General features: G+C 43.6%; 4 non-coding genes across 4 annotated transcripts; all 4 read left to right on the top strand.

The window, feature by feature from the left end:
- The first annotated feature begins 16336 nt into the window (after nt 1-16336).
- On the top strand, nt 16337-16500 carry LOC134992320 (U1 spliceosomal RNA). Its single transcript, XR_010196500.1, has one exon. It is a non-coding gene; the product is annotated as a U1 spliceosomal RNA (small nuclear RNA).
- A 152-nt stretch (nt 16501-16652) lies between these two features.
- LOC134992429 (U1 spliceosomal RNA) lies at nt 16653-16815 on the top strand. The gene has a single exon (XR_010196601.1). It is a non-coding gene; the product is annotated as a U1 spliceosomal RNA (small nuclear RNA).
- Nucleotides 16816-17489: 674 nt separating this feature from the next.
- LOC134992208 (U1 spliceosomal RNA) lies at nt 17490-17653 on the top strand. Its single transcript, XR_010196394.1, has one exon. It is a non-coding gene; the product is annotated as a U1 spliceosomal RNA (small nuclear RNA).
- Nucleotides 17654-17804: 151 nt separating this feature from the next.
- Nucleotides 17805-17968, top strand: LOC134992430 (U1 spliceosomal RNA). Its single transcript, XR_010196602.1, has one exon. It is a non-coding gene; the product is annotated as a U1 spliceosomal RNA (small nuclear RNA).
- Nucleotides 17969-18740: the final 772 nt, after the last annotated feature.

Raw genomic sequence — 18740 nt, 5'->3', positions numbered from 1 at the left:
ATTTTTACTTAAAGTACAATAGCTTTTACCATTTTAATTTGTTTTAATAGTATATTGACAGTATTGTTTTCTTTCAAAAATCCACTTAATTTTCTTTACCCTATTATTAAAATGGTAATTGACAAAAACAAACTACATTGTCACCAGAAGAGCAATACAAAATGTACAAGTGATATATTAAAATCATCTTTCCAGCTTGAATTTCAATGATGCATTGGGGCAACGATTTTGTGAGAAACATCTTCACCCTTAAATAAAGATTTTCTTAATTCCTTACCTGTGTGCTAATTAGATATCACCTTGTTTTCACATTAAACAGACTTCCACATGAGAAAGCAGCAAGGATGCAGTGGCGTTAATGTTTCCTGGTGTCAACCTGTATTATTTCAGGAGATATTGAAATGAGGATGCATCTTGCTGCCTTTCCAATGAAGCAAGTTTAATTTAGTAATAGGTGAAAAACCATCCCTACAAAGATGTTAATCAGATACTTGGCTTTGTGGACACTTTTCAGAGAACAAATTTGTTAGCATAAAAATAAAGCCAGAAAATGAAGAGCTGTTTAATCACTCAATTGGATTTTTTTGCCAGCATATTTCTTTTTCTCTGCAAACCACTGCTAAATTGTGCTTCCTAGCTGTTTTTATAAAATCACTGAATCAAATCTAACTCTGATTACATCAGAGAAGGCCAGGTACCCTACACCATAACAGGGGTTTTTGAAATTTTGACTTGTCTACTTAAAGATCACCAAAATCTGATAACAAGGTCAATTACATCCCTGGGTGGGATTGAACCACCAACCTTTTGGTTAATAGCCGTACACACTAACTGATTGCGCCACAGCGACACTTTGCAAAAGTATATACTGACAAAGGCTAATAAGCATTCATCTAGAACGTTTCCTTGAAAAACTTTAAATAGTCAATAATCTGGAGAGTTTTTGTAAGATGTTTCTTCCATCAACCAATGAAGAAACACATTGGTACTTTCCCATGATGAGTGAGTGCTTCAGGATCTCTTGCAATTACATGTGCAGCAGAGTACTGTAATGGAAGCATGCTGGGTCCATAGCACAGAGGTAGGCAGATTGAAACTATCCTCTGCTATATGCGTTTTTTTTTTGTTAATTAAAGTAATCCAAAACTGGGATTGATATTTTTGCTCTTTTATTTTTACTTAAAGTACAATAACTTTTACCATTTTCATTTGTTTTAATAGTATATTGACAGTATTGTTTTCTTTCAAAAATCCACTTAATTTTCTTTACCCGATTATTAAAATGGTAATTGACAAAAACAAACTACATTGTCACCAGAAGAGCAATACAAAATGTACAAGTGATATATTAAAATCATCTTTCCAGCTTGAATTTCAATGATGCATTGGGGCAACGATTTTGTGAGAAACATCTTCACCCTTAAATAAAGATTTTCTTAATTCCTTACCTGTGTGCTAATTAGATATCACCTTGTTTTCACATTAAACAGACTTCCACATGAGAAAGCACAAAGGATGCAGTGGCGTTAATGTTTCCTGGTGTCAACCTGTATTATTTCAGTAGATATTGAAATGAGGATGCATCTTGCTGCCTTTCCAATGAAGCAAGTTTAATTTAGTAATAGGTTAAAAACCATCCCTACAAAGGTGTTAATCAGAAACTTGGCTTTGTGGACACTTTTCAGAGAACAAATTTGTTAGCATAAAAATAAAGCCAGAAAATGAAGAGCTGTTTAATCACTCAATTGGATTTTTTTGCCAGCATATTTCTTTTTCTCTGCAACCCACTGCTAAATTGTGCTTCCTAGCTGTTTTTATAAAATCACTGAATCAAATCTAACTCTGATTACATCAGAGAAGGCCAGGTACCCTACACCGTAAGAGGGGGTTTGAAATTTTGACTTGTCTACATAAAGATCACCAAAATCTGATAACAAGGTCAATTACGTCCCTGGGTGGGATTGAACCACCAACCTTTTGGTTAATAGCCTTACACAGTAACTGATTGCGCCACAGCAACACTTTGTAAAAGTCTATACTGACAAAGGCTAATAAGCATTCATCTAGAACGATTCCTAGAAACATTTTAAAAAGTCAATAATGTGGAGAGTTTTTGTAAGATGTTTCTTCCATCAACCAATGAAGAAACACATTGGTACTTTCCCATGATGAGTGAGTGCTTCAGGATCTCTTGCACTTACATGTGCAGCAGAGTACTGTAATGGAAGCATGCTGGGTCCATAACCCAGAGGTAGGCAGATTGAAACTATCCTTTGCTATATGCATTTTTTTTTTGTTCATTAAAGTAATCCAAAACTGGGATTGATATTTTAGCTTTTATTTTTACTTAAAGTACAATAACTTTTACCATTTTAATTTGTTTTAGTGCAAATGGCATATCAGCAGTCAGCACTAACTGGTGACATGCCATTTGTACAAGTAAGCAATGTGTGACTAATATATAAACATGCTTTATTAAATAACATCTCAAACTATCATACCCAGGATTCAAACCTATAACCTGTTGAATTCTAATCAAACACCCTACCCATGGAGCTACTTGATCCTGCATCTTTTCTAACCTCCAAAAACAGATTCAGTTGCATTTTCCAGCGTGTTTTGTTTGCGCCTTTGCAAATGTCTTACATCGACAAACTTATTTAGTACTATTTTGCAAATAGGGTTACATTGTCGCAACATTGTGTTCCCTAATTGCTTGATTTTTTAAATGCAACAATTGATAAAGACACCTGATAATTGCTCTGTGGAGTCTTATTTTGTGTTTTGTGTTTAGTCTTTAGATCTGAATTTGAATGTACTTGTGAACTAACTTAATTTCCTACTTCTAAATTCATTCCTAAATTCACTACTTACATGAATCCTGTAGTTGGGCATTTTGGGACTTCGATTGTGGGCATTGTTTTGTGTCCAGACCAGCAGCAGGTGGTGTGCATTTGCTGGAAAGGCATCGAAGACCTCCGATATGCTGCATCTCCTGATGTGTGTCTCCCTCAAGTGGCTGTCAGCAAATGCCTGCTAGACACCCCATTCCAAGCTGATTGTGACATCATGGAACATGCATCATAGAACAGGCATGCTAAAACATTGGTCTTCAACCTGCGACCCTCCAGCTGCTGTGGAACTACACATCCCAGCATGCCCTGCCTCAGTTTTAGCATACCTTAATAGCAAAACTGTGGCAGGGCATGCTGGGATGTGTAGTTTCACAGCAGCTGGAGGGCCACAGGATGAAGACCCATGTGCTAGAGCCAAGCCGCAGGTACATTGAATGCTAGCAAGCTGAATATTTAAATCCTTTTTGTTCCGCAGCATTCCAATGCGGAAGATTCCATGGAACCAGAGATCCTTCCATTGAGAAGGACATGCTGCCTGGATGACTACACTGTGCAAATTAAATCACGGAGCCAGTTGGCTTGTGGGTGGCTCTGGTGACTGGGTGGTTGGGTGGGTGGTGTGTCGGAAGTGGAGCGCATGCAAATGATTGTGTATCATCCAGCTAGTGAGAGAGAAAACTCATGCAGGAGTGTGCCTGCTTGTCAGTGGGTTATGCACCTTGCCAGACGTTAAATCTACATAGAGCAGCTGGAGGGGACAAGAGCAGGTTTGCAAAATATAGATAGAAGAGCATATATGCTGGCGCATTCTCCATGATTGTGTCAGCTTATGTTTTGGTGCACTGCACTTTCCTCCACTAAGTTTTAGCCATTTTTGTTAAGCTCAAGTGTAGTTGCTTCTCGGCCTTTTGGCTGTGATCTTGTATCGTGGTTGAAGGGTCTGCTGGAGGGAGGGATTGTTTTCTTCATTGGCGAAAAACCAAAGATATTCCAGGATGGAAGGCTTGGGAACACTATCTGTTTTTCAGTTGTGGAAGAGCACAGAGGTCGGATTGGACTACATTCTATAGTAAAGGATATCTTTCTATTTATTGACCCTCCCCTTATATGTGTCTGTGTTACAATAAAGCTTCGGTTTTGTGAATCCCTCACCCTCTTACACTCCACACCCATAGCCTTATTAACTGTTGTATTATTGTATAGTTTAAATGTATAGTGCAGTTCATGATTTATAGTGTAGACTGGCCTGTGCTGTAGTTCTTGAACTGTACTATACCGTCAGCATTTGTATTGTGTTTTGGCTGTGCTGCAACACTGTATTTATGTGTGCAATGTTTATGTATGTTTTTTTTATGTCAATAAAGACTGCTTTTTCAAGCCAATATCTGAAAACAATCAATGTTTATCTTTGATGGCAATAAAAGTGGTATGATATTTGATGCTTTTGAAATCCAATATCTGATATGTCCCCTATCTGGGAACCATATATTAAATGGCTTTTCAGAAAAGGGAGATGGGAGAAGAGCTTTCAGTACTTGTAGGACCGATGCACATAAAGAAGCAAAAAAACATACATAAACATTACACACATAAGTACCGCGTTGCGGCACAGCCAAAACACAATAGAAATGCTGATGGTATAGTACAGTTCAAGAACTACAGCACAGGCCAGCCTACACTATAAATCATGAACTGCACTATACATTTAAACTGTACAATAATACAACAGTTAATAAGGCTATGGGTGTGGAGTGTAAGAGGGTGAGGGAATCACAAGCCCGAAGCTTTATTGAAAGACTGACACATATAAAGGGAGGATTAATAAATAGAAAGACATCCTTTACTATAGAATGTAGTCCAATCCGGTCTTTCAACTCTTCCACAATTGAAAAACGGATAGTGTTCCCAAGCCTTCCATCCTGGAATATCTTTGGTCTTTCGCCAATGAAGAAAGCAATCCCTCCCTCCAGCAGACCCTTCAACCACAATACAAGATCACAGCCAAAAGGCCGAGAAGCAACTACACTTGAGCTTAACAAAAATGGCTAAAACTTAGTGGAGGAAAGTGCAGTGCACCAAAACATAAGCTGACACAATCATGGAGAATGCGCCAGCATATATTAGAGATGAGCGGGTTCGGTTCCTCGGAATCCGAACCCGCCCGAACTTCATGTTTTTTTTCACGGGTCCGAGCGACTCGGATCTTCCCGCCTTGCTCGGTTAACCCGAGCGCGCCCGAACGTCATCATGACGCTGTCGGATTCTCGCGAGGCTCGGATTCTATCGCGAGACTCGGATTCTATATAAGGAGCCGCGCGTCGCCGCCATTTTCACTCGTGCATTGAGATTGATAGGGAGAGGACGTGTCTGGCGTCCTCTCCATTAGAATAGAGATAGATTAGATAGAGAGAGAGAGATTGTGCAGAGTCGCAGACAGAGTTAGTTTACCACAGTCAGTGACCAGTGCAGTTGCTAGTTAACTTTTATTTAATATAATATATCCGTTCACTTCTCTCTGCTATATCCGTTCTCTGCCTGAAAAAAAAAACGATACACAGCACAGTCAGTCACACAGTGTGACTCAGTCTGTGTGCACTCAGCTCAGCCCAGTGTGCTGCACAGTCATCAATGTATAAATTAAAAGCTTATAATTAATTGTGGGGGAGACTGGGGAGCACTGCAGGTTGTTAGCAGGAGCCAGGAGTACAATTATATAAATTAACAGTGCACACTTTTGCTGCAGGAGTGGTGACCAGTGCCTGACCACCAGTATAGTATTGTTGTATACTACTAATATCTCTTTAAATATCAACCAGTCTATATTAGCAGCAGACACAGTACAGTGCGGTAGTTCACGGCTGTGGCTACCTCTGTGTCGGCACACGGCAGGCAGTCCGTCCGACCAGAATTGTATTATTTATTATTATATACCTACCACCTAACCGTGGTTTTTTTTTCATTCTTTATACCGTCATAGTGTCATCCTAATTGTTACGAGTATACTACTATCTCTTTATCAACCAGTGTACAGTGCGGTAGTTCACGGCTGTGGCTACCTCTGTGTCGGCACACGGCAGGCAGTCCGTCCGACCAGAATTGTATTATTTATTATTATATACCTACCACCTAACCGTGGTTTTTTTTTTCATTCTTTATACCGTCATAGTGTCATCCTAATTGTTACGAGTATACTACTATCTCTTTATCAACCAGTGTACAGTGCGGTAGTTCACGGCTGTGGCTACCTCTGTGTCGGCACACGGCAGGCAGTCCGTCCGACCAGAATTGTATTATTTATTATTATATACCTACCACCTAACCGTGGTTTTTTTTTTCATTCTTTATACCGTCATAGTGTCATCCTAATTGTTACGAGTATACTACTATCTCTTTATCAACCAGTGTACAGTGCGGTAGTTCACGGCTGTGGCTACCTCTGTGTCGGCACACGGCAGGCAGTCCGTCCGACCAGAATTGTATTATTTATTATTATATACCTACCACCTAACCGTGGTTTTTTTTTTCATTCTTTATACCGTCATAGTGTCATCCTAATTGTTACGAGTATACTACTATCTCTTTATCAACCAGTGTACAGTGCGGTAGTTCACGGCTGTGGCTACCTCTGTGTCGGCACACGGCAGGCAGTCCGTCCGACCAGAATTGTATTATTTATTATTATATACCTACCACCTAACCGTGGTTTTTTTTTCATTCTTTATACCGTCATAGTGTCATCCTAATTGTTACGAGTATACTACTATCTCTTTATCAACCAGTGTACAGTGCGGTAGTTCACGGCTGTGGCTACCTCTGTGTCGGCACACGGCAGGCAGTCCGTCCGACCAGAATTGTATTATTTATTATTATATACCTACCACCTAACCGTGGTTTTTTTTTTCATTCTTTATACCGTCATAGTGTCATCCTAATTGTTACGAGTATACTACTATCTCTTTATCAACCAGTGTACAGTGCGGTAGTTCACGGCTGTGGCTACCTCTGTGTCGGCAGTCGGCAGGCAGTCCGTCCATCCATAATTGTATTATTATTATAATATATACCACCTAACCGTGGTTTTTTTTCCATTCTTTATACCGTCGTCATAGTGTCATACTAGTTGTTACGAGTATACTACTATCTCTTTATCAACCAGTGTACAGTGCGGTAGTTCACGGCTGTGGCTACCTCTGTGTCGGCAGTCGGCAGGCAGTCCGTCCATCCATAATTGTATTATTATTATAATATATACCACCTAACCGTGGTTTTTTTTCCATTCTTTATACCGTCGTCATAGTGTCATACTAGTTGTTACGAGTATACTACTATCTCTTTATCAACCAGTGTACAGTGCGGTAGTTCACGGCTGTGGCTACCTCTGTGTCGGCAGTCGGCAGGCAGTCCGTCCATCCATAATTGTATTATTATTATAATATATACCACCTAACCGTGGTTTTTTTATACCACCTAACCGTGGCAGTCCGTCCATAATTGTATACTAGTATCCAATCCATCCATCTCCATTGTTTACCTGAGGTGCCTTTTAGTTCTGCCTATAAAATATGGAGAACAAAAAAGTTGAGGTTCCAAAATTAGGGAAAGATCAAGATCCACTTCCACCTCGTGCTGAAGCTGCTGCCACTAGTCATGGCCGAGACGATGAAATGCCAGCAACGTCGTCTGCCAAGGCCGATGCCCAATGTCATAGTACAGAGCATGTCAAATCCAAAACACCAAATATCAGAAAAAAAAGGACTCCAAAACCTAAAATAAAATTGTCGGAGGAGAAGCGTAAACTTGCCAATATGCCATTTACCACACGGAGTGGCAAGGAACGGCTGAGGCCCTGGCCTATGTTCATGGCTAGTGGTTCAGCTTCACATGAGGATGGAAGCACTCAGCCTCTCGCTAGAAAACTGAAAAGACTCAAGCTGGCAAAAGCACCGCAAAGAACTGTGCGTTCTTTGAAATCCCAAATCCACAAGGAGAGTCCAATTGTGTCGTTTGCGATGCCTGACCTTCCCAACACTGGACGTGAAGAGCATGCGCCTTCCACTATTTGCATGCCCCCTGCAAGTGCTGGAAGGAGCACCCGCAGTCCAGTTCCTGATAGTCAGATTGAAGATGTCAGTGTTGAAGTACACCAGGATGAGGAGGATATGGGTGTTGCTGGCGCTGGGGAGGAAATTGACCAGGAGGATTCTGATGGTGAGGTGGTTTGTTTAAGTCAGGCACCCGGGGAGACACCTGTTGTCCGTGGGAGGAATATGGCCGTTGACATGCCAGGTGAAAATACCAAAAAATTTAGCTCTTCGGTGTGGAGGTATTTCACCAGAAATGCGGACAACAGGTGTCAAGCCGTGTGTTCCCTTTGTCAAGCTGTAATAAGTAGGGGTAAGGACGTTAACCACCTCGGAACATCCTCCCTTATACGTCACCTGCAGCGCATTCATAATAAGTCAGTGACAAGTTCAAAAACTTTGGGTGACAGCGGAAGCAGTCCACTGACCAGTAAATCCCTTCCTCTTGTAACCAAGCTCACGCAAACCACCCCACCAACTCCCTCAGTGTCAATTTCCTCCTTCCCCAGGAATGCCAATAGTCCTGCAGGCCATGTCACTGGCAAGTCTGACGAGTCCTTTCCTGCCTGGGATTCCTCCGATGCATCCTTGCGTGTAACGCCTACTGCTGCTGGCGCTGCTGTTGTTGCCGCTGGGAGTCGATGGTCATCCCAGAGGGGAAGTCGTAAGCCCACTTGTACTACTTCCAGTAAGCAATTGACTGTTCAACAGTCCTTTGCGAGGAAGATGAAATATCACAGCAGTCATCCTACTGCAAAGCGGATAACTGAGTCCTTGACAACTATGTTGGTGTTAGACGTGCGTCCGGTATCCGCCGTTAGTTCACAGGGAACTAGACAATTTATTGAGGCAGTGTGCCCCCGTTACCAAATACCATCTAGGTTCCACTTCTCTAGGCAGGCGATACCGAGAATGTACACGGACGTCAGAAAAAGACTCACCAGTGTCCTAAAAAATGCAGTTGTACCCAATGTCCACTTAACCACGGACATGTGGACAAGTGGAGCAGGGCAGGGTCAGGACTATATGACTGTGACAGCCCACTGGGTAGATGTATGGACTCCCGCCGCAAGAACAGCAGCGGCGGCACCAGTAGCAGCATCTCGCAAACGCCAACTCTTTCCTAGGCAGGCTACGCTTTGTATCACCGCTTTCCAGAATACGCACACAGCTGAAAACCTCTTACGGCAACTGAGGAAGATCATCGCGGAATGGCTTACCCCAATTGGACTCTCCTGTGGATTTGTGGCATCGGACAACGCCAGCAATATTGTGTGTGCATTAAATATGGGCAAATTCCAGCACGTCCCATGTTTTGCACATACCTTGAATTTGGTGGTGCAGAATTTTTTAAAAAACGACAGGGGCGTGCAAGAGATGCTGTCGGTGGCCAGAAAAATTGCGGGACACTTTCGGCGTACAGGCACCACGTACAGAAGACTGGAGCACCACCAAAAACTACTGAACCTGCCCTGCCATCATCTGAAGCAAGAAGTGGTAACGAGGTGGAATTCAACCCTCTATATGCTTCAGAGGTTGGAGGAGCAGCAAAAGGCCATTCAAGCCTATACAATTGAGCACGATATAGGAGATGGAATGCACCTGTCTCAAGTGCAGTGGAGAATGATTTCAACGTTGTGCAAGGTTCTGATGCCCTTTGAACTTGCCACACGTGAAGTCAGTTCAGACACTGCCAGCCTGAGTCAGGTCATTCCCCTCATCAGGCTTTTGCAGAAGAAGCTGGAGGCATTGAAGAAGGAGCTAACACGGAGCGATTCCGCTAGGCATGTGGGACTTGTGGATGCAGCCCTTAATTCGCTTAACAAGGATTCACGGGTGGTCAATCTGTTGAAATCAGAGCACTACATTTTGGCCACCGTGCTCGATCCTAGATTTAAAGCCTACCTTGGATCTCTCTTTCCGGCAGACACAGGTCTGCTGGGGTTGAAAGACCTGCTGGTGACAAAATTGTCAAGTCAAGCGGAACGCGACCTGTCAACATCTCCTCCTTCACATTCTCCCGCAACTGGGGGTGCGAGGAAAAGGCTCAGAATTCCGAGCCCACCCGCTGGCGGTGATGCAGGGCAGTCTGGAGCGACTGCTGATGCTGACATCTGGTCCGGACTGAAGGACCTGACAACGATTACGGACATGTCGTCTACTGTCACTGCATATGATTCTCTCAACATTGATAGAATGGTGGAGGATTATATGAGTGACCGCATCCAAGTAGGCACGTCACACAGTCCGTACTTATACTGGCAGGAAAAAGAGGCAATTTGGAGGCCCTTGCACAAACTGGCTTTATTCTACCTAAGTTGCCCTCCCACAAGTGTGTACTCCGAAAGAGTGTTTAGTGCCGCCGCTCACCTTGTCAGCAATCGGCGTACGAGGTTACATCCAGAAAATGTGGAGAAGATGATGTTCATTAAAATGAATTATAATCAATTCCTCCGCGGAGACATTGACCAGCAGCAATTGCCTCCACAAAGTACACAGGGAGCTGAGATGGTGGATTCCAGTGGGGACGAATTGATAATCTGTGAGGAGGGGGATGTACACGGTGATATATCGGAGGGTGAAGATGAGGTGGACATCTTGCCTCTGTAGAGCCAGTTTGTGCAAGGAGAGATTAATTGCTTCTTTTTTGGGGGGGGTCCAAACCAACCCGTCATATCAGTCACAGTCGTGTGGCAGACCCTGTCACTGAAATGATGGGTTGGTTAAAGTGTGCATGTCCTGTTTTGTTTATACAACATAAGGGTGGGTGGGAGGGCCCAAGGATAATTCCATCTTGCACCTCTTTTTTCTTTTCTTTTTCTTTGCATCATGTGCTGATTGGGGAGGGTTTTTTGGAAGGGACATCCTGCGTGACACTGCAGTGCCACTCCTAGATGGGCCCGGTGTTTGTGTCGGCCACTAGGGTCGCTAATCTTACTCACACAGTCAGCTACCTCATTGCGCCTCTTTTTTTCTTTGCGTCATGTGCTGTTTGGGGAGGGTTTTTTGGAAGGGACATCCTGCGTGACACTGCAGTGCCACTCCTAGATGTGCCCGGTGTTTGTGTCGGCCACTAGGGTCGCTAATCTTACTCACACAGTCAGCTACCTCATTGCGCCTCTTTTTTTCTTTGCGTCATGTGCTGTTTGGGGAGGGTTTTTTGGAAGGGCCATCCTGCGTGACACTGCAGTGCCACTCCTAGATGGGCCCGGTGTTTGTGTCGGCCACTAGGGTCGCTTATCTTACTCACACAGCGACCTCGGTGCAAATTTTAGGACTAAAAATAATATTGTGAGGTGTGATGTGTTCAGAATAGGCTGAAAATGAGTGTAAATTATGTTTTTTGAGGTTAATAATACTTTGGGATCAAAATTACCCCCAAATTCTATGATTTAAGCTGTTTTTTAGGGTTTTTTGAAAAAAACACCCGAATCCAAAACACACCCGAATCCGACAAAAAAAATTCGGTGAGGTTTTGCCAAAACGCGGTCGAACCCAAAACACGGCCGCGGAACCGAACCCAAAACCAAAACACAAAACCCGAAAAATTTCCGGCGCTCATCTCTAGCATATATGCTCTTCTATCTATATTTTGCAAACATGCTCTTGTCCCCTCCAGCTGCTCTATGTAGATTTAACGTCTGGCAAGGTGCATAACCCACTGACAAGCAGGCACACTCCTGCATGAGTTTTCACTCTCACTAGCTGGATGATACACAATCATTTGCATGTGCTCCACCTCCGACACACCACCCACCCAACCACCCAGTCACCAGAGCCACCCACAAACCAACTGGCTCCGTGATTTAATTTGCACAGTGTAGTCATCCAGGCAGCATGTCCTTCTCAATGGAAGGATCTCTGGTTCCATGGAATCTTCCGCATTGGAATGCTGCGGAACAAAAAGGATTTAAATATTCAGCTTGCTAGCATTCAATGTACCTGCGGCTTGGCTCTAGCACATGGGTCTTCATCCTGTGGCCCTCCAGCTGCTGTGAAACTACACATCCCAGCACGCCCTGCCACAGTTTTGCTATAAGGTATGCTAAAACTGAGGCAGGGCATGCTGGGATGTGTAATTCTACAGCAGCTGGAGGGTCGCAGGTTGAAGACCCATGTTTTAGCATGCCTGTTCTATGATGCATGTTCCGTGATGTCACAATCAGCTTGGAATGGGGTGTCTAGCTGGCATTTGCTGACAGCCACTTGAGGGAGACACACATCAGGAGATGCAGCATATCGGAGGTCTTCGATGCCTTTCCAGCAAATGCACACCACCTGCTGCTGGTCTGGACACAAAACAATGCCCACAATCGAAGTCCCAAAATGCCCAACTACAGGATTCATGTAAGTAGTGAATTTAGGAATGAATTTAGAAGTAGGAAATTAAGTTAGTTCACAAGTACATTCAAATTCAGATCTAAAGTCTAGGTAGGCCTCACGTCCTGGCAGCCGCCAGCATTTAAAAATGCCTTGATTAGAGGTACGGAATTAAATGTAGATAAGAAGTAGACACAAAATAAGACTCCGCAGAGCAGTTATCAGGTGTTTTTATCATTTGTTGCATTTAAAAAATCAAGCAATTAGGGAACACAATGTTGCAACAATGTAACCCTATTTGCAAAATAGTACTAAATAAGTTTGTCGATGTAAGACATTTGCAAAGGCGCATCCAAAACACGCTGGAAAATGCAACTGAATCTGTTTTTGGAGGCTAGAATAGGAAATGTGCATCGGTCCTACAAGTACTGAAAGCTCTTCTCCCATCTCCCTTTTCTGAAAAGCCATTTAATATATGGTTCCCAGATAGGGGACATATCAGATATTGCCTTTCAAAAGCAGCAAATATCATACCACTTCTATTGCCATCAAAGATAAACATTGATTGTTTTCAGATATTGGATTGAAAAAGCAGTCTTTATTGACATAAAGAAGCAAAAAAACATATATAAACATTACACACATAAGTACTGTGTTGCAGCACAGCCAAATCACAATACAAATGCTGTCGGTATAGTACAGTTCAAGAACTACAGTACAGGTCAGCCTACACTATAAATCATGAACTGCACTATACATTTAAACAATACAATAGTTAATAAGGCTATGGGTGTGGAGTGTAAGAGGGTGACGGAATCACAAGCCCAAAGCTTTATTGAAAGACAGACACATATAAAGGGAGGATTAATAAATACAAAGATACCCTTTACTATAGAATGTAGTCCAATCCGGTCTTTCAACTCTTCCACAACTGAAAAACGGATAGTGTTCCCAAGCCTTCCATCCTGGAATATCTTCAGTCTCTCGCCAATGAAGAAAACAATCCCTCCAGCAGACTCTTCAACCACAATACAATATCACAGCCAAAAGAGCGAGAAGCAACTACACTTGCGTTTAAACAAAATGGCTAAAACTTAGTGGAGGAAAGTGCAGTGCACCAAAACATAAGCTGACACAATCATGGAGAATGCGCCAGCATATATGCTCTTCTGTCTATATTTTCCAAACCTGCTCTTGTCCCCTCCAGTTGCTCCATGTAGATTTGACGTCTGGCAAGGTGCATAACTCACTGACAAGCAGGCACACTCCTGCATGAGTTTTCTCTCTCACTAGCTGGATGATACACATTCATTTGCATGTGCTCCACCTCCGACACACCGCCCACCCAACCACCCAGTCACCAGAGCCACCCACAAGCCAACTGGCTCCGTGATTTAATTTGCACAGTGCAGTCATCCAGGCAGCATGTCCTTCTCAATGGAATAATCTCTGGTTCCATGGAATCTTCCGCATTGGAATGCTGCGGAACAAAAAGGATTTAAACATTCAGCTTGCTAGCATTCAATGTACCTGCGGTTTGGTTCTAGCACATGGGTCTTCATCCTGTGGCCCTCCAGCTGCTGTGAAACTACACATCCCAGCATGCCCTGCCACAGTTTTGCTATTAAGGTATGCTAAAACTGAGGCAGGGCATGCTGGGATATGTAGTTCCACAGCAGCTGGAGGGTCGCAGGTTGAAGACCCATGTTCTAGCATGCCTGTTCTATGATGCATGTTCCGTGATGTCACAATCAGCTTGGAATGGGGTGTCTAGCATGCATATGCTGACAGCCACTTGAGGCAGACACACATCAGGAGATGCAGCATATCGGAGGTCTTCGATGCCTTTCCAGCAAATGCACACCACCAGCTGCTGGTCTGGACACAAAACAATGCCCACAATTGAAGGCTCAAAATGCCCAACTACAGGATTAATGTAAGTAGTGAATTTAGGAATGAATTTAGAAGTAGGAAATTAAGTTAGTTCACAAGTACATTCAAATTCAGATCTAAAGACTAGGTAGGCCTCACGTCCTGGCAGCACCCAGCATTTAAAAATGCCTTGATTATAGGTAGGGAATTAAATGTAGATAAGAAGTAGACACAAAAGAAGACTCCACAGAGCAATTATCAGGTGTCTTTATCAATTTTTGCATTTAAAAAATCAAGCAATTAGGGAACACAATGTTGTGACAATGTAACCCTATTTGCAAAATAGTACTAAATAAGTTTGTCGATGTAAGACATTTGCAAAGGCGCAAACAAAACACGCTGAAAAATGCAACTGAATCTGTTATTGGAGGTTAGAATAGATGCAGGATCAAGTAGCTCAATGGGTAGGGTGTTTGATTAGAATTTAACAGGTTATAGGTTTGAATCCTGGGTATGATAGTTTGAGGTGTTATTTAATAAAGTATGTTTATATATTAGTCACACATGGCTTACTTGTACAAATGGCATGTCACCAGTTAGTGCTGACTGCTGATATGCCATTTACACAAACATGCCATGTGTGACTGTATATGCATTTAAGGAGGGCACCCCTGCAATACCACAAACCATTGAGTGTCAAGTATACTAGATATATCTTCATATCTCATGTGCTTTCTCTGAGACCAATCTTGTTATGCCCCTTCCCCACAAGGCATGCGCCTTTTGTCCATATTGCAAAAATGGGGGGGAGGGCATATAATTCTCTGTCACAGGGCACCAAAAAGTCTAGTTATGGCTCTGGTATGCATTATGTAATCTGGCAGACCATCTCTCCAACACTGGCTGGTTGGAATAGAAATCCGGTTATCTATGTGAGCAAATGACCATCAACGATTTACTCTCAAACACTAAAAAATGGACAAAAATGGTCCCCTAAACAAATTGGTTAAATTTTGGGTTTAACCAATTTGTGTAATGACCATTTTTGACCACTTTTCTAGTGTTTGGGAGCAAATGGTTAATTGACATTTGCTCCTATACATTACCAGATTTTCATTCCATCCATCCAGACTGGATAGATAGCCTGACAGATAATTGTGTAGTGTACGCCCAGGATAACTGTTAGTCATGCTTTATTTTATGGCGGCACATAAATGGGTGGACAGATCCAGGGCAAGCACTGCCCACTCATGCATAGTTGTCAACTGATGTGAAGTTCCAGGGGGCAATCTCAGTTATAAAGAGAAGTATCTGGAAATTGTCCCTAGTTAAAAAAAAAAAAATTGATCAACTCCATTTATTTAGTATGATATCCCAGGTGATAGGATGCCGGCAGTCAGAACAACATACTTTATTAAATAACACATCTCAAACTACCATACCCAGGATTCAAACCTATAACCTGTTGAATTCTAATCAAACACCCTACCTATTGAGCTATTTGATCCTGCATAAAAATTGTGAACATTATATGAAGCTATTGGTACTTTGCAAAAAAAAAGAATCAGCATTACAACGCAGCAGATCCATGCAGTTTGCAGCCACACACTACATGTATCTGCTCAGCCACAATGCTGATTATTTCTTCACAAAGTACAAGGTGAGCTCCAAACAGAATTCTCTAGCTTAGAATTATACCTTTCTTTGCCAAACCTAGAAGTCGGGCCCCCCACCCTGGGATCCCCCAGAGGGAGGCCTGCACCGTCATGCGGCAGGCTTGTCCGTTTTGGAAGCAGGCTGATGGGCAGCCCAGGATTGCTTCAGTCTGGGCTTGGCAGGTCTGGAAACATGAGCTTGCTTTGGGTATGCCTGACCTTGGGTACGCTTTACCTGGAGGATGAAAGGGCCAAGAAAAGTACTTTTAGCCTTCTGCGTGGTAGGAGTCATACTAGGTAGGCAAGCTGTTTTAGCAGTAGCCAGATCAGCTACAATCTTATTGAGGTCTTCTCCAAAAGGAGATTCAACTGAGGCAGCACAAGGGAACTCTCATCTGGGGACAACAACTGCAGGGAGAACACATATTTTCAGATGAACATGGTAGGGCAGAAGGCTGCCTAATACTGAAGCACCCCCAAACAACAAATCAAATGCAACTTACTTGACAGAGATGTGCCTGAGCAACGGCCCTCCCCAGCCCTATCCCAAATCATACTTATTTTGCATAGGAGATACCATGGTCATGAAGATTGTTCTCCCAGGGTGAGGTTCATTCATTGCATTCTGGGTATGCTGACCCCTGTGATTTCCCCAAATGTGGGAAACTCGACTGCATTATTTGTGGTAGTGGGGGACTGTGTTTGTGCTTTCCTCTGGTCAGCTCTGGTAAAAGTCAGATTTCTTTGTCTCAGATCTTCCTCTAGCCTTGTTCTTCTTTCGAGAGTTCCCTTGTGCTGCCTCAGTTGGATCTCCTTCACTTGACAGGGGGGTGCCCGAGCAGCGACCCTCCCCAGCTCTAGCCCAACTCCTACTTACCTGCCAGGTGAGATACTATGATCATGAAGGTGCTTCTCCCAGGGCAAGGCTCACCCATTGCACTCTGGGTGTGCTGCCCCTGCGATTTCCCCAAATGTGGGAAACTTGACTGCATAATTTGAGTTTTCCCTGGTCGGCTCTCATGTAATTCAGATCTCTTTGTCTCAGGTCTCTCTCCAGCCTAGTTTGCTGTCTGGTTCCACTTCTTTTTTCTTGAGCCCCTCCCTTCTATACCCTTGTGCACTATCCTGACTTCTCCTCCCGTCTGCTTACTTTGTGCCTCCCAATGCACAATGCAAACTACGGGTAGTGCTGCAGGGCCCACACCCTTTTACTTGCTTTACAGAGCAGCTCTGGAGCTGTTACAGTGCCCAGCTGCAGCAAGAAATCAGCTTGAATGCTTCAGGGGCTGGGGAATGGCCAACATGAGCCCCACACCGAAGGAGGGTGGGGGTGCTTAATGCGAACTAGGGGTCATCCAAGCACCACAAAAGGCCTCCATGCCCTGCACGCTCCTTTTCTCTTTTCATATGCAGACGAGGGTTGAAGCCAACTTTGACCCACTGCTTGGATGACATCACCATATTCAAATCCATCTGCTGCAGGCCATCCCCCAGGAATGCTTGCACTAGTTGTTGCATTTGGTTTGTTGTTTGGGGGTGCTTCAGTATTAGGCAGCCTTCTGCCACCCCATGTTCATCTGAAAATATGTGTTCTCCCTGCAGTTGTTGTCCCCAGATGAGAGTTCCCTTGTGCTGCCTCAGTTGAATCTCCTTTACTTGACAGAGATGTGCCTGAGCAGCGGCCCTCCCCAGCCCTAACCCAAATCATACTTATTTTGCATAGGAGATACTATTGTCATGAAGATTGTTCTCCCAGGGTGAGGTTCATTCATTGCATTCTGGGTATGCTGACCCCTGTGATTTCCCCAAATGTGGGAAACTCGACTGCATTATTTGTGGTAGTGGTGGACTGTGTTTGTGCTTTCCTCTGGTCAGCTCTGGTAAAAGTCAGATTTCTTTGTCTCAGATCTTCCTCTAGCCTTGTTCTTCTTTTGAGAGTTCCCTTGTGCTGCCTCAGTTGGATCTCCTTCACTTGAAAGGTAGTGCCCGAGCAGCGACCCTCCCCAGCTCTAGCCCAACTCCTACTAACCTGCCAGGTGAGATACTATGATCATGAAGGTGCTTCTCCCAGGGCAAGGCTCACCCATTGCACTCTGGGAGTGCTGTCCCTTGCGATTTCCCCAAATGTGGGAAACTTGACTGCATAATTTGTGTTTCCCCTGGACGGCTCTCGTATAATTCAGATCTCTTTGTCTCAGGTCTCTCTCCAGCCTAGTATGCTGTCTGTTTCCACTTCTCTTTTCTTGAGCCCCTCCCTTCTATAACCTTGTGAACTATCCTGACTTCTCCTCCCGTCTGCTTACTTTGTGCCTTCCAATGCACAATGCAAACTACAGGTAGTGCTGCAGGGCCCACACCCTTTTACTTGCCTTACAGAGCAGCTCTGGAGCTGTTACAGTACCCAGCTGCTGCAAGAAATCAGCTTGAATGCTTCAGGGGCTGGGGCATGGCCAACATGAGCCCCACACCGAAGGAGGGTGGGGGTGTTTAATGCGAACTAGGGGTCATCCAAGCGTCGCAAAAGGCCGCCATGCCCTGCATATCCCTTTTCTCTTTTCATAAGCAGACGAGGGTTGAAGCCAACTTTGACCAACTGCTTGGATGACATCACTTGCTGCCTTTCCAATGAAGCAAGTTTAATTTAGTAATAGGTGAAAAACCATCCCTACAAAGGTGTTAATCAGATACTTGGCTTTGTGGACACTTTTCAGAGAACAAATTTGTTAGCATAAAAATAAAGCCAGAAAATGAAGAGCTGTTTAATCACTCAATTGGATTTTTCTGCAAGCGTATTTCTTTTTCTCTGCAACCCACTGCTAAGTTGTGCTTCCTAGCTGTTCTTTTATAAAATCACTTAATCAAATCTAACTCTGATTACATCAGAGAAGGCCAGGTACCCTACACCATAAGAGGGGGTTTGAAATTTTGACTTGTCTACTTAAAGATCACCAAAATCT

The sequence above is a fragment of the Pseudophryne corroboree genome, unplaced genomic scaffold, assembly GCF_028390025.1.
Source record: "Pseudophryne corroboree isolate aPseCor3 unplaced genomic scaffold, aPseCor3.hap2 scaffold_121, whole genome shotgun sequence".
NCBI classification, from domain to species: domain Eukaryota; kingdom Metazoa; phylum Chordata; class Amphibia; order Anura; family Myobatrachidae; genus Pseudophryne; species Pseudophryne corroboree.
This window is presented reverse-complemented; position numbering and strand designations above follow the sequence as displayed.